Source organism: Penaeus monodon, chromosome 17, assembly GCF_015228065.2.
Source record: "Penaeus monodon isolate SGIC_2016 chromosome 17, NSTDA_Pmon_1, whole genome shotgun sequence".
NCBI classification, from domain to species: Eukaryota; Metazoa; Arthropoda; class Malacostraca; order Decapoda; family Penaeidae; genus Penaeus; species Penaeus monodon.
This window is the reverse complement of record NC_051402.1, coordinates 26,993,057-27,003,056: the sequence shown is the minus strand read 5'-3', so window position 1 is coordinate 27,003,056 and position 10,000 is coordinate 26,993,057.

Genomic DNA, 10,000 nt, shown 5'->3' with positions numbered 1-10,000 from the left:
TTCTGGACGCTGTGGTGCTCGGTGCGTCTTGGAGCTGTTCAGTGTTCACGACCCTGTGGATAGCACGCCGTCTGCCTAGCCTGCCTTGTGTTGGTGGCAGAGAGACGAGGCGGTCGGCGTAACAAATGGTGTTAGGAGTGGGATTTGTGATATTTGATCAGTGAGAGCGCCGATTTATCATGTCGTCCAAAGATGGCGGCAGCCATGAGAGAGAGGAAGCTATGACTGAGGTAGGCACAAGTGAGGTGAAGCCGAGCCAGATGGACCTGATCACTGCCATGTTGGCCGGTATGAGGGAGGAAATGGCACAAAGGGCAGAAGAGCAGGCACAAAGGGCACGCGAGCAGGCGCACCATCTCGTTGAGATGCAGGCAAGGAAGGCAGAGGAACAGCTCTGCCAACTTGTTGAGATGCTACAGAGCAATCTTGCATCTGTGAAGATGGAAACTCAGCAGTACACCGACAAGGCCTGCAACAGCTTGAAGAGTGAACTTCTGGAGGAGGTGCAGACTCTGAAGGGCGAGGTTCAGGGCCTGAGGGAGGAAGTGAAGGCGGAAAGGCGGCGTCACGAGGTAGTAACGTTGCAAGCAGAGAAGGCAGACGAGGTTCTGGCAACAGATGCCAGAGTGTCAGATTTACTGGGGTCTGCCTGGGGTCCGTGGCAGGAAACCCCCGGGCCTCGCAGCATCGTGTCGGAGCCAGTGGTCGCTGCAGAAGGCTGAGGACCCATCGGAACCGCTCCCTTGGGTATAGGTGGCGGCAAACTCGGACCAGGTCAACCCACCTCGTTGCCTCCCTCACCCCCTTCCTCTCCCCCGGGCGTGTTAGTTCACGGCACACGTTCTCCACCCTGCAGCCCCTCGGCCTCCAGATATTCTGTGAAGCGTAAGCCAGCTGAGTACGACGGGAAGGTGGCCTGGGAGGCATATGTCGCCCAATTTGAAATGCTGGCATCTGCCCAGGGCTGGAGCCAGGAAGGGAAGGCCCTGCACTTTGCCGGATCAGCAGCTGCAAATCTACGTCAAGCAGGCACACCCTGAGGACCTGCAGGTGGCGCTGGCGAGGGCCTTGGAGTTCGAGGCCTTCCTGAAGGCAACGAGTGGCCTAGGGCCAGCTGCTCAGCCCTGCCATGACCTTTGGGGCCGGAAGGCTAAAGTGGAGAAGATAGCATTGAGGATGGTGAGCCCGAGCACTTTTCAAGGCTTGTGTTGGGGCTGCAGTTAGGAAGGGCACAGACGTAGTCGGTGTCGGAGGGAGCGGAGAACACGTCCTCTCAACCGGACGGATTCTGATGCCTTCCAGCAGTGTTGCAAGGACTGTGGCAGGTATGGTCACCATCCGAGTGCATGTCCTAAGACTAAGGAAGTGGTACAGGAGGAAAACTCGGACAGGCTGGAGAAGGGGGCCGAAACCCAGCCATCCTCGGTTCCCGGGCCCCGACTTGGGTAAGCTGCCGTCGAACCAGTACAATGCAGGTGGAGGGCTCAATAGATGCCGCCTGACAGTGGACACTGGGGCTGAGAAGACCCTAGTGCGGCCTGATATGTTGGCCACTATGCAACTTCCAGACGCACCACAGAGACTGTGTGGTGTCACGGGGCATTGTGTGCAGCTCAAGGGGCCAGTGGAGGCTCATATTGGCGTGGGCAGCACGGTGCAGCGGCTGCCGGTGTATTTGGCCAATCTGGACGAGCACTGTTTGCTGGGCCTTGACTACCTGACGCAGAGTAAGGCGTGTGTCGACCTTGGACGGAAGCTGGTGAGGGTGCACGGTGAAGATGTGCCCCTGCTTCCAGTGGTTGGCTGTGCAGAGGTAGTTACGGCTGAGCGACTGCACCTTGCCCCAGGACAGAGTCTAGAATCCGGTGTCGACTATCAAGAGTGATGCGTGGAGTAGAGGACCTCGTGGAGCCCATCCAAAACCTGCAGCTGGCTGATGGCGTAGCGGTTGGGCGGAGCGTTGTTTGACCAGGGGAGGGGTTAGTTACAGTGTTGGTAGCTAACTTCTCCGATAAGGCCCAGAAGGTGCCAGCTGGTGCAAAGCTGGGCACTTGTGAGGAAGTGGAGTGTCCAGAAGAGTCGTCGGGGAGCAAGGAGTTGTTTTGGTGTGGGGCCGTTGCCTGACTTCCTTGAAGATTTGGCGCACCGGAGTGCCGCTAACCTGACGGAGGCACAGACAGAGAAGATGCGCCACACCCTGGCTCAGTATGCAGATATGTTTAGCAGGGGTGACTTGGACCTGGGCTGCACGGGATTGGTGAAGCACAGCATTAACACCGGAAGTAGTTTGCCCATCAAGAGCCCCCCCTGACGTATTGCACCAACCAGGCGAGAAGAGATGCAATGCACTGTCAATGAGCTGGTGGCGCAGGGGGTGATTGAACGGTCAGACAGTCCATGGTCATCAGCGGTAGTCCTGGTGAAGAAAAAGGACGGCACACAACGCTTCTGTGTGGACTACCGGGCGCTGAATGACATGACTATCAAGGACTCATACCCCTTGCCGAGAATTGATGACACCTATCGAATTCGCAGAGGGCGAAAACGACCGTCTGTTGTCCACGTGGACCGGCTGTGGCGTTACCATGGGCCAGGAAGCTACTCCTGGGGCCATGGTGAAAAAGATGACGTTAGCCCCAGTAGCGGCGATGAGGACGTGGCAGATGCTGACCGAGATGAGGATGAGCATTTGGACGGTGAGGGCGATGCAACAGACGTCAATGGTGACCATGAGCCAGGTTTTGGGGCAGGAGATACCCCTCTGGGTGCCACTACCAATCTACCGCCGCCCACACCTCCTCCAGAGCGACCCCAGCGAGAGCGAAGAAAGCCGCGCTGGATGAAAGATTTTTGTGTTTCTGAGAACTGATTTACAATTACAGTTACTTTTGTTTGAAAGAATTTTGTTTGTTCCTGAGGACTAATTTTATTTAAATTTTCTGTAGTTTGTTTCATGTTTAGGTATGTCAGAGCAGACGGGTCGTCTGCTTGATAGGGGGGGATAGTGCTACGCCAGTGGATCTTTGTCTCTGTACGAAACATGTATTAACATGAAAAGGATGACCTGCACATGTGTTAACATGAAGGGACCTGGGCAAACGTGACGCAACTGGCTGTGAGCGGAGGAGCGGAGGAACAAGCCAAGAGACGCAGTTGGGTGCTGCTCCTGTGAAGACCTCGTGTGTGCCCTTGTGACCTGATATACTTTGTGTTGCCCTGTTATAAGCTGTATCATGCAGTGTGACATGCTGGTTTCCCCCCTTTATTGTGCCTATAGAAAAGTGTACGGGTAAATAACTTGTGTAAATAAAGGAAAGACTGTCATTTTGTGTTTATTTCGTGCCCTGCCTCTCCAGGTGGCGTTTCCCCTGGTGGTGTTCTGGGATGCTGTGGTGCTCAGTGCCTCTTGGAGCTGTTCAGTGTTCACGACCCTGTGGATAGCACGACGTCTGCCTAGCCTGCCTTGTGTTGGTGGCAGAGAGACGAGGCGGCCGGCGTAACAATATATATATATATATATTTGCTACCCAGTGGGTCTTTGTCTCTGTGCAAAACATATGTTAACATGAAGGGACCTGGGCAAACATGACGCAGCTGGCTGTGAGCGGAGGAGCGGAGGAACAAGCCGGAGAGACGGAGTTGGGTGCTGCTCCTGTGAAGACCTCGTGTGTTGCCTTTGTGACCTGATATAACTTTGTGTTGCCCTGTTATAAGCTGTAATCGTGCAGTGTGACATGCTGGTTTCCCCCTGTATTGTGCCTATAGAGAAGTGTACGGGTAAATACTTGTGCAATAAAGGAAAGACTGTCATCGTGTGTTTATTTCGTGCCCTGCTTCGCCACCTGACGTTTTCCCTCCTGGTGTTCTGGGACGCTGTGGTGCTCGGTGCCTCTTGGAGCTGTTCAGTGTTCACGACCCTGTATATAACACGCCGTCTGCCTAGCCTGCCTTGTGTTGGTGGCAGAGAGAGACGAGGCGACCGGCGTAACAATATGCATATATATATATATATATATATATATATATACATATATATATATATATAATATATATACATATATTATATATTATATATATGTATATATATATATATATATACATATATATATATATATATACATATATATATATATATATATATATACATATATATATATATATATATATATGTATATATATATATATATATATATATATATATATATATATATATATATATATATGCATATTGTTACGCCGGTCGCCTCGTCTCTCTCTGCCACCAACACAAGGCAGGCTAGGCAGACGGCGTGTTATATACAGGGTCGTGAACACTGAACAGCTCCAAGAGGCACCGAGCACCACAGCGTCCCAGAACACCAGGAGGGAAAACGTCAGGTGGCGAAGCAGGGCACGAAATAAACACACGATGACAGTCTTTCCTTTATTTGCACAAGTTATTTACCCGTACACTTCTCTATAGGCACAATACAGGGGGAAACCAGCATGTCACACTGCACGATACAGCTTATAACAGGGCAACACAAAGTTATATCAGGTCACAAAGGCACACACGAGGTCTTCACAGGAGCAGCACCCAACTCCGTCTCTCCGGCTTGTTCCTCCGCTCCTCCGCTCACAGCCAGCTGCGTCATGTTTGCCCAGGTCCCTTCATGTTAACATATGTTTTGCACAGAGACAAAGACCCACTGGGTAGCAATATATATATATATATATTGTTACGCCGGCCGCCTCGTCTCTCTGCCACCAACACAAGGCAGGCTAGGCAGACGTCGTGCTATCCACAGGGTCGTGAACACTGAACAGCTCCAAGAGGCACTGAGCACCACAGCATCCCAGAACACCACCAGGGGAAACGCCACCTGGAGAGGCAGGGCACGAAATAAACACAAAATGACAGTCTTTCCTTTATTTACACAAGTTATTTACCCGTACACTTTTCTATAGGCACAATAAAGGGGGGAAACCAGCATGTCACACTGCATGATACAGCTTATAACAGGGCAACACAAAGTATATCAGGTCACAAGGGCACACACGAGGTCTTCACAGGAGCAGCACCCAACTGCGTCTCTTGGCTTGTTCCTCCGCTCCAGTTGCGTCACGTTTGCCCAGGTCCCTTCATGTTAACACATGTGCAGGTCATCCTTTTCATGTTAATACATGTTTCGTACAGAGACAAAGATCCACTGGCGTAGCACTATCCCCCCCTATCAAGCAGACGACCCGTCTGCTCTGACATACCTAAACATGAAACAAACTACAGAAAATTTAAATAAAATTAGTCCTCAGGAACAAACAAAATTCTTTCAAACAAAAGTAACTGTAATTGTAAATCAGTTCTCAGAAACACAAAAATCTTTCATCCAGCGCGGCTTTCTTCGCTCTCGCTGGGGTCGCTCTGGAGGAGGTGTGGGCGGCGGTAGATTGGTAGTGGCACCCAGAGGGGTATCTCCTGCCCCAAAACCTGGCTCATGGTCACCATTGACGTCTGTTGCATCGCCCTCACCGTCCAAATGCTCATCCTCATCTCGGTCAGCATCTGCCACGTCCTCATCGCCGCTACTGGGGCTAACGTCATCTTTTTCACCATGGCCCCAGGAGTAGCTTCCTGGCCCATGGTAACGCCACAGCCGGTCCACGTGGACAACAGACGGTCGTTTTCGCCCTCTGCGAATTCGATAGGTGTCATCAATTCTCGGCAAGGGGTATGAGTCCTTGATAGTCATGTCATTCAGCGCCCGGTAGTCCACACAGAAGCGTTGTGTGCCGTCCTTTTTCTTCACCAGGACTACCGCTGATGACCATGGACTGTCTGACCGTTCAATCACCCCCTGCGCCACCAGCTCATTGACAGTGCATTGCATCTCTTCTCGCCTGGTTGGTGCAATACGTCAGGGGGGGCTCTTGATGGGCAAACTACTTCCGGTGTTAATGCTGTGCTTCACCAATCCCGTGCAGCCCAGGTCCAAGTCACCCCTGCTAAACATATCTGCATACTGAGCCAGGGTGTGGCGCATCTTCTCTGTCTGTGCCTCCGTCAGGTTAGCAGCGCTCCGGTGCGCCAAATCTTCAAGGAAGTCAGGCAACGGCCCCACACCAAACAACTCCTCGCTCCCCGACGACTCTTCTGGACACTCCACTTCCTCACAAGTGCCCAGCTTTGCACCAGCTGGCACCTTCTGGGCCTTATCGGAGAAGTTAGCTACCAACACTGTAACTAACCCCTCCCCTGGTCAAACAACGCTCCGCCCAACCGCTACGCCATCAGCCAGCTGCAGGTTTTGGATGGGCTCCACGAGGTCCTCTACTCCACGCATCACTCTTGATAGTCGACACCGGATTCTAGACTCTGTCCTGGGGGCAAGGTGCAGTCGCTCAGCCGTAACTACCTCTGCACAGCCAACCACTGGAAGCAGGGGCACATCTTCACCGTGCACCCTCACCAGCTTCCGTCCAAGGTCGACACACGCCTTACTCTGCGTCAGGTAGTCAAGGCCCAGCAAACAGTGCTCGTCCAGATTGGCCAAATACACCGGCAGCCGCTGCACCGTGCTGCCCACGCCAATATGAGCCTCCACTGGCCCCTTGAGCTGCACACAATGCCCCGTGACACCACACAGTCTCTGTGGTGCGTCTGGAAGTTGCATAGTGGCCAACATATCAGGCCGCACTAGGGTCTTCTCAGCCCCAGTGTCCACTGTCAGGCGGCATCTATTGAGCCCTCCACCTGCATTGTACTGGTTCGACGGCAGCTTACCCAAGTCGGGGCCCGGGAACCGAGGATGGCTGGGTTTCGGCCCCCTTCTCCAGCCTGTCCGAGTTTTCCTCCTGTACCACTTCCTTAGTCTTAGGACATGCACTCGGATGGTGACCATACCTGCCACAGTCCTTGCAACACTGCTGGAAGGCATCAGAATCCGTCCGGTTGAGAGGACGTGTTCTCCGCTCCCTCCGACACCGACTACGTCTGTGCCCTTCCTAACTGCAGCCCCAACACAAGCCTTGAAAAGTGCTCGGGCTCACCATCCTCAATGCTATCTTCTCCACTTTAGCCTTCCGGCCCCAAAGGTCATGGCAGGGCTGAGCAGCTGGCCCTAGGCCACTCGTTGCCTTCAGGAAGGCCTCGAACTCCAAGGCCCTCGCCAGCGCCACCTGCAGATCCTCAGGGTGTGCCTGCTTGACGTAGATTTGCAGCTGCTGATCCGGCAAAGTGCAGGGCCTTCCCTTCCTGGCTCCAGCCCTGGGCAGATGCCAGCATTTCAAATTGGGCGACATATGCCTCCCAGGCCACCTTCCCGTCGTACTCAGCTGGCTTACGCTTCACAGAATGTCTGGAGGCCGAGGGGCTGCGGGGTGGAGAACGCGTGCCGTGAACTAACACGCCCGGGGAGAGGAAGGGGGTGAGGGAGGCAACGAGGTGGGTTGACCTGGTCCGAGTTTGCCGCCACCTATACCCAAGGGAGCGGTTCCGATGGGTCCTCAGCCTTCTGCAGCGACCACTGGCTCCGACACGATGCTGCGAGGCCCGGGGGTTTCCTGCCACGGACCCCAGGCAGACCCCAGTAAATCTGACACTCTGGCATCTGTTGCCAGAACCTCGTCTGCCTTCTCTGCTTGCAACGTTACTACCTCGTGACGCCGCCTTTCCGCCTTCACTTCCTCCCTCAGGCCCTGAACCTCGCCCTTCAGAGTCTGCACCTCCTCCAGAAGTTCACTCTTCAAGCTGTTGCAGGCCTTGTCGGTGTACTGCTGAGTTTCCATCTTCACAGATGCAAGATTGCTCTGTAGCATCTCAACAAGTTGGCAGAGCTGTTCCTCTGCCTTCCTTGCCTGCATCTCAACGAGATGGTGCGCCTGCTCGCGTGCCCTTTGTGCCTGCTCTTCTGCCCTTTGTGCCATTTCCTCCCTCATACCGGCCAACATGGCAGTGATCAGGTCCATCTGGCTCGGCTTCACCTCACTTGTGCCTACCTCAGTCATAGCTTCCTCTCTCTCATGGCTGCCGCCATCTTTGGACGACATGATAAATCGGCGCTCTCACTGATCAAATATCACAAATCCCACTCCTAACACCATTTGTTACGCCGACCGCCTCGTCTCTCTGCCACCAACACAAGGCAGGCTAGGCAGACGGCGTGCTATCCACAGGCGTGAACATGAATCACTCAAGAGGACCGACACCAAGGTCCCAGAGCAACGGAAAGCCAATGGAGGCAGGCAAATAAACACAGAATGACATCTTTCTTCTATACAGCAAGTTATTTTACCCGTACACTTTTCTATAGGCAAATAAGGGGTAACGAGCAGTTTACACTGAACGACAGCTTAATAAAGGAACACAAAGTTTATAGTAGGTCAATAAGGGCAACGAGTTCTTCAACGGAGCGAGCACCAATGCGGTCTCCCCGGATTGTGTCCTCCGACTCCTCGCTAAGCATTGGTCCTGTTTGCCCGAGTCCATTCCATGTACACATGCCCAGGTCATCTTTCATGTTAACATGTTCGCACAGAGACAAAGACGCATGCGTACATATATAATAACATAACATATATATAATATATATATTAATAAAATATTATATATATTATATATATAATTATATATGTTGTATATTAATTAATAATATATAATATATATAATTCGTATATACTTAATAATATATAAATATATATGTATATATATATTTATAGATAATGTAAAGATACATTATAAGTACATATAATATAATATACAGATATTATACAATAATAATACAGGATATTATATAATTATATATATATTACATATATATCATTATATAAGCATATATTATACATGATACATAATAAGTACATATATACATATATACAATATAAGTATACTATTACATATATCATATAACATATATACAATATATACATTATATATACATATATACATAATAGCATATACATATATTATACTATATAATATATATATATATATTATATATATATAAATACATAATAACATAATACTATAATAGCTATAATATTATTATATAATATAATCACTATATTTATATATAATAATTATATATATATTATATATATATAATATATATATATACTAAGATATATAGTTACAAAGTATATATATATATTATTATATATATAATACATTATAATATAATATATATAATATTACTAAAATAAATTATAAATTAAAACATTTAAACATAAAAAAATATATATTTAATATATAGTAATATTATAATATATTAAAATATATAATATATATATAAAAAGAAAAATTATATACAGATAATATAATATAATACATATATACATATCTTATACATATATATATATATATATATATATATATATATTATTATAATGTACATATACACACATATAATACTATATTACATATATACATAATACTTATACAATATATTATTTACATATAACTATATACATATTACATATATAACATATTACATTAAACATATTAATATATAAGCATAAAATATATACATATATAAATTATATATATATATATATATACTTTAATGATATATATATATATATATATATATATATATATATATTAATATGTAATAATATGATAATATATATTTATATATATTTTTACGATATATATATTCGTTATATATTATAGTTATAATATGTATATATTATATATATAATATTATATTATATATTATATATATATTAAATGTATATATATATATATATGTATTATATTATAATATATATTATTATATAACTATATATATATATATATATATATATAAGTATATATAATTTAATAATATTTAGATATAGTTATATTGTATATATATCGTATATATACTTATTATAATTAATATATATATTATATAGTAAGTAATAATATTACAGATATATTATACTGTAATATATAAATAATATTATATATATATAATAAGATATATATATATTGTAATAATAATATCTGTAAATATTATATATATATATCTATAATAAATTATAT